Here is a 7,522-nt window from a genome sequence, read left to right as displayed (position 1 = left end):
GCATGCTACCAAAGCATTAAGCTCTATTTAGTGAATTGTTAGAGCAGGTTTTTCCTCGACCTAATAAGGCAAGTGTCTGCAGCTCCAGAATAAAGTGGGAAACTGAAGAAAGCTTTGAATTTCAAACATCTTTCAGTGAGGAATTACTTTTAAAAGACATACAACAATAAGCCATGAAATAAGTCCAGACACCATAATTCAGGGATAGAATATGCTATGAAACTGGCAGGCAGCCAGGCCAGAGCCAGGTGCCTGTTTTGGATTAGATTCAAGTGGCCTTAGGCCACCTACAGAGCTTTCAGGTAAAATCTGGAAGCCGCTCACCTCAATATGCCCTACCTTACTTCTATTTCAGGTACTTGTGAAGGATCCCCAGATGGCTGGCCCTCATCCAAAACTATGTGCTTTCAGATCGCATTGTCTTTATACTGTGATGAGGCAGGCTTCAGAAAAAATTTATCTGGAAAGCAGAGACTTAATAAACTGCCCATTTTCCTCAGTTTGCAATGAGAACATTTTATTCATGAGAACAGCATTTATGTCTTGCTGCTCTTGACACCCTTAGTGTGTGATTGCAAATGAGTAAGACACAAGTGGATATATATAATCAAAGGGAGACAAAAGGTAGATCCTGAAAAAAAAAAAACTTGTATCTTAAACTACTATAGATCATAAGAAATAAAAATACTTTGTCAATCTAATTCATATTTTACCTGTCACATTTTTGTTTACTTTTAATTCCATTTTATTCATGAAAATAGGCCAAGGTATCTCAAGTTGTAGACATTAGTGTGTAGACTTCTGACTGCAAATAGTTTTTGCTTCACTGTGGCTAAGTCCTAGACATGCAATGCCTTCCATAGTCCTCTGAAAGATCCTGTGTATATCCCAGTACTCATCGTGCAGTGTGCGACTCCAGTTTCATACCATGAGGGCAGCAGGCACTGCTAGCTGGCCTGGCAGAGCTGGAGTCAGCACATTTCTTCCTGCTAGATGCAAGTCTGTAAAATTATCCTGTGAGCATGGGTAAAAAATAATCAGGTTACCCTCAAATAGACTAATCAGTTTCAGTTTCTGGTTATGAAGCTCTAGCACAATGTTGCAGTGTCTGTGTTGCCAAGAAGGTTTAAATCTCTTTTAAATTCAAGCTACAAAAACCCTCCTCTCATTAAAAGTAAAATGATTGAAAAGGCCATGAAATCACTTTTATTAATATTACACTCTTAAAGAGTTCATCCATGGAGCAGAACAACAGCACTTTCACAATATTTGGTATTTCTTAAAGGAGAGGAAGGGAAGGATTTTGATTATAAGGCCCATCCCAGCAAACATGAACATACCTAGCATTAGACTCATACATAAGGGTTTGCTGAGTAAAGCTTCAACCTACATGACTCCAATCTTCATGAATATTCTATTCTACATTTCTCTTATTATAATATGCCTAAAAATCACTTCCCCTTTAACTCTCCCAGCTACCTTTACATTCTTACTCCACTAGAGTGCTTGTCTTAATATGCAAGTTCAGAATTGCCACCGTAAAGGTCCAAATCTAGACCTACCAAATTCATCTTAAGAGGGGCTGTTAATTTCAATGTTACAGGAGTACAGCCTAAAATGATTTCATTCCTTTTTCTTCCCAACATCCAGCTCCATTGAAAATAGACAAAAATCAAACACTTTCCACTCAGTACACACACAGAGTTATTAAATGTTGTCACAGCAACTGGTGCAACACTGAGTTTGTAAAACAACTGTTTGACTCCTCGACATGATGAAATCACTTTGGAAATCAACACCACAGTCAGGGAATAGTTTTGTTTGCAAATTAGGAATGCAAAGAAGGCTGTGGTAAATTAAAAACTGTAAGTTGAGTTCTTGGGATAGGGACCAATTTTCTGTTTCGCATGTGTTCAGTACCTAGCTCAAGAGGTCCTGTACAACTACTGCTACCATATTCTTCATCTGTTGTTGTCATCTTTTGGCAAGAAAAATAGTGATAAAAATATCCTTCTTTGCAGAAAATAACAGGTAAGTCATAAAGGCCATTTTTTCATAGTGAAAGAGTGTAAAGCGAGTTAAATATTTAGAATTAATACCCTTATACAAAGCTGCGAAGTGACTGCTCACTGCCATTGTGGTATAAAATAGCCTACAAGAAATTGGAATCTGGTCCTCAAAAATACAGCTTTCCAATGTCTAACACAAACCCCACTCTTGTTATGGTACAAGAGTTTGAAGTCTTTCAGTACACACCAAATAGAATATCTATGCAGATTTATTAGACAACGTCTTCTTTGTATAGTATTGCAGGGTGCTGTAAGCCCTTTCTTATAGAAGCAAATATGGAACAGCTCAATAATTCTGTGGGAGACACTTTCCTGTTTGATTGCCAAGCTGTAGTTAAAATTCCCACTGAGAGGTCCATTTTGAGTAAGAAAGAGATGAAGGTGGTGGGTCTCGGCAGACAACTACAAAGGGAAGACGAACACACACTGAACCAGAAGTATCTAATTTTTATAGGAAATGGGCTGACACTTAATTGAAAATGGTATAACAAACTAATTGTGTGTACATTGCAACTGTTAACACAGAAGGGACTGAAAAGGCCCCTAACTTCTTTGCAATCTATGTTCCCAGCAAGAAGGCTGAAGTAACAAAGGCTCATTGATGTGAAAAGGGGGGGGAAGTTTTTAATAGAGGAATCCCAGGAGCCAGCCAAAGAAGCATTATCTTGTATTAAAAAAATCTGCAAATAATGAAATTCAGAGGAGAGAGAAGCCAATTTTCTTCTTTGCTTGGCCCATGAAATTAGTAGCAAATAAAAGAAGAAACACATGTAAAAAGGACTGGAGACAAAATCTTCCCAGCAACATTCTTCTCTGGGTATGCTGTTCAAAAGAGTACAGGGGTTCGTGTTCAGAAATGCTGAGCAGGTTCAGTTCCTCTTGATCTCAACTGGAGTTGTGAATTCCTGATACTTTGGAAAATTGAGTCCACCGAGTGCACTTGAAATTTTCATCCCAGACATCAGACTCCCACCCTGAAACTAACTGGATACAAGCAGAAAAATTGTCATCAGAGATCTTATCTTACAAAGCAATGCAAACTGATGCTAGCACTTGTGGGAACACGTCACATCAGCAGAAGTTAGCTTTCCAGTCCAGAAATTAACTGAAAAAGCAAGATAACATGTCAGGCTTGGGTGAGGTGAAGCAGTATGACTAGGAATAGGGGAGAAAAGAACAACTTTCAGCCTCTTGGATGAAACAAGTGTGTTTTGTTTACAGAGATGAAAAGAAGAACCAATAAGAAATGAATGAGGTACCATTTCCTCTCAGTGCCATTTGTTTTGGGGGTGGAGTAACCTCATACATTCCTATCATGGAAGACAGAGGTTGAAACTTCCATATGGATTTTATCTCTTGGCCTGGTTTATCCTTTTCTGGGGTGCAGATGCTGGCTGACTGTAACAGAGACTGGGCTTTCCTTCCTGCATGTGATGCCAAAGTATGTCTGAAACCAATACTAGTGTCTTAGAAGTAATTTGCAGGGGTTTTAAATATGTCTTTGTGACTGTGTAGGCTACACAGCCTTCTGGGTATAGTGCAAATCAGTATTTATAAAAAGAATTTTCAAAGTAGATCTTTGAACCTGCTGGACTGCACGGTTTCTCCCGTGCCATTTTTGATCCATTGTATAAATACAAATTTTGGCACGTGCACAACATTATAAACTGCATAATTGTTTTTATTAGAGTTCTGTGAGTTTGGAGGTACCTGTGCTTTAATTACACTTGGCAAGTTTCCAGGAAAACTCTTCTAAAATGTAGTGCTTGCAAAGCCTTAGTCGGGCCACCCACAATGACAGCTTTTATTTTTCTTCTATTAGTGATGGACATTTTCATTTAATTTTGGTCTGGGTGTGTGACAGAGCCCCCATGTACTGCGCTGCAGCTTCTCCTTGTTCACTTTTCAGCCACAGAGTGTGTCGGGACATTGTGGCAGCAACTTGTGACATTTGGATCCAAGCCAAATGAATGCTATTTGCAAAGTTTTTAGGTTGTCTTTCTTCCTTAGTCACCCCTCCCCCTGTTTAAAAATGCTGGTGACACTAGAAATGCAAGTCAGTTAATCTCTTCTAAAAATCTAAGCATTAGCCTACAGCACTGACTGCAAGAGAAATGCAGAACATTGCTCTGTGAAGTTTCTATATGTCAACCGTAAGCACCCAGCATGGAGGTGGTTTTAGTTCCGCTCCTGAGCCCAAATCTCTTGTGTTGCAGGATAGAGCAAGTACAATGGTAACAAGTCAGCAGGATAGCTGGAACTTCATACTCCATGCCAGAAAGTAGGATGTCCAGCTAGCACAAATAAATGTGTAGAACTAATCAAATTAGGATGGACATGCTGTGCAATACAGAGAAATGCATGTAAGCAGAAAATTGTTTTTAATATTTGTAATCAAAAGCATTTATTTGGGACTATAACAGCTCAGTGCTACGTGCAAATTGGGTGAGGAAAAAATGTAAACATTGTTTCTTTGATTTTGTTGGGAGTTAGGGTACAGCGGGAATGCTGGATCAAGCTCCTTTTCCAGTGGCTGTGATTAAAAAGCTATGTGAAATGAATTTAGGGGCTTATTGACAGAAAATATTACTGTAAATGGTGGTGAAAACCTATTCCACAGAGATTACTCTTTATTGCATGGAGTTTGCCAGAATTTATAAGATGCAAACTGAAAACTGTGGATTTAGAGACCCTTTGAGGAAATAACTTCAGTCCTAACACCACGTTTTGAGGCTTCTGCAGAAAGCAGAATTTAATACAGAAACTGGTGAGACAGTGGAATTTTATTCTGTGAACTTTCAGGCCCTTAAGGATCAGGAATTAATGGAGCAACCACACCAAGTCAACCAGTAGATATTTTTGTTACTTACACAGTTTCCATGTCAGCTGAAATATAGTTACCCACCAACAGAATAACCAGTGACATGGTATAGCCCATGCCATGTGTCACTGAAGAATGCAATTAGCCATTATGCAAAAGCAGCTTTATGACAGTAGCTCAGATTATAAACTGAACACTGGTTAGAAATGCAGAAACATGCTGTTGGGACCATGCTAGACTAGCATTTTCCATTCCTGAGAATACTGTAGCCAGATTCCGATTTCATGGAAGTAAACAAATAAATCCTTTTCTTTTTCTGCGAAAAACCTTTTAAAATTTGGGGAGGGGGGAAGGGATTCAGTGTAGGAGTGGTTCTGCTGTCAGCAGGCATTACAGTACTGTCAGGTGCTTTATAAACCTACTCCGTGGAAGTAAGAGCAAGTGCTAATGCCGTTCCAGCTGGAGGGGAAGCTGACGGGTGCTCTCAGACCATCAGTCTCTCAGGATGTGTCACGTTCCAGCTGTGCCCCCGTACCTTACCTGAGGTGCTCCCTGTGGCAGGGAGTTTACAACCTTCTTTCTGCACAAGGGATCTTTCTGGCAGGAAGGATACAGTAGACTTTCTTCTCAGGTTCTGTAACTCAGCCAGATAGAGGAGCTATGATCCTTTATGCCAGCTTAAAGGATTTGGTCTCTTCCTAAACTGTATGGTATTGAGGGGGTTTAGATAACGTATGAAAAGCCATGCAAATGTAATTTGATATCAGGTGACTACACCCCTGCAATTATGCTTAATCTATATGAACCTTTCTTTTCTGAGTTGCTCATATTTTGTTCAGCTAGAAGTTTTGTCCTGCTACAACTGAGTAACAGTTGCTGAACTATTTAGGCAAATTGTATAAATTCACAAAATGCCTTGAGATTACTGAATGAATACTATGGGAAAGAAAAGCCTCCATAGCAGTTGTGGTACGTATGGAGCATAACCAACTTTGGACCATAACTTCACTTTGGAGCCCCTTCAACTTGGGACAAAGATGAACTTGATGGGTATTTAAAACAACCAGCTCATTCTGAAGAGGATCGTTTTCATCTGTAAAGGGGTTTCCATGAAGTTATCTCCACAAGGAGTTTCACCCAGAGTGTGGTTAATCACCACTCTATAAATGAAGGCAAAGGGCTTCTGTGCCTCACAAGAATGAAACATCTTCATGAGGGTAAACACAAAGAGAACATAAAGATTGAGCTGGAGGAGTCTTGTGGAGTGCTTACGTGTATCTTGAACAGCCCAACAAGTATGGTAAGAAATAGTCACAGAAATGGTCAAGTAGGAACGGACAGTTGCAGAAACTGAATGCTGAGTTAGCAAAAACTGATTCTGCTCTGATTCTGCTACGAGTATGCACTCAGGATGATGTGACTACCTGATTAAAACAACTGACTGTGCCATTTTCCCATTGGAAGTACTCTGCTTCCAGTCATCCAATCATATATGATTTAACTTTGTTATAAATTATTCAAATTAATTTCTAATAAAAATATATCTGGAAAAAATAATCTAGTTTGACAAAGAGGTGACAGCTATCAGGCAACAGACTTCTGTGAATCATTCACTCATCTCAGTGGTCACAAATGCCTCACATGATAAAGAATTTGCTCCAACAAAGACAGCAAAACAAACATAATGGCATTTTAATTCAGGGCATATTCCTTCCGCGTTAGTGATAGTGTGAGTTCTGTGTGGGGCTAGACTGTATCACGATGGCCGTGACAACATAGTTCTTGGGGAAGAATGTCTATAGAAATTCACAAGAAAGAGGATTCAGAATTAGAAAGATTAGAGTTATTAAAGGTAATAATCCATTTTCTCTGATAAGCTAGTAAGTGGAATCAAGAACATTCAGCATCTTTGCATCTAGACATCAAGACAGTGGACATCTGCATGCAGGTGTGATCTGTCTAGAGCGGGTGGATAAGAAGCCATGGTGGAACTCGGGCTATGCTCTTGCAAGCCCCAGTATGGTGATGAAAGCGAAGCGGTAACTCACTGCTGGTATAGAGTAGCAAATCCCTATTTTCCCTTCCAGGTATCAGAGAATTTCTGCCTGCCCAAGTCATGGTACCTCAGTGATGTCCTTACGCTGGAGATCCCATCCCAGGAAGGGTGTCGATCTGTAGTGCAATGCTGCTTAAGGGTGAAAGGCTCCTACTGGGCCCCACACTTTGTTGTATCTACCAGTGCTGGAGGAGTGTCTCATGTAGGTGGAACACAATTACAACAGGTGGATACAAACAAGTAGGGAAAGAAAAAGACCTACTGAAAACATGACAAAACTTATTAGGATAAAAAAGTGATAGCAGCAGCCAACCTGACAGCTTAGGGAGAACAGAGAATAGTCCAGTAACAGCCTGTAGTATGGTAATGATTATCTCTGAAGGAAAATATGGTCACTGGTCATCCGAGGTGGGAATTGCTAGGGAGTGGGGGGAGGAAAAAAACCCACTAACTGCATTGTTTACCACACTGCTGACTATAGAGCTTTATTTCTCTAATGTTTTGCATGGTAACTATGTTTGCACATGGTAACGAGCTGCCTGCAGGATTCTCTGATGTTTATGACCATCACTGCTG

Source organism: Athene noctua, chromosome 9, assembly GCF_965140245.1.
Source record: "Athene noctua chromosome 9, bAthNoc1.hap1.1, whole genome shotgun sequence".
NCBI classification, from domain to species: domain Eukaryota; kingdom Metazoa; phylum Chordata; class Aves; order Strigiformes; family Strigidae; genus Athene; species Athene noctua.
This window is presented reverse-complemented; position numbering follows the sequence as displayed.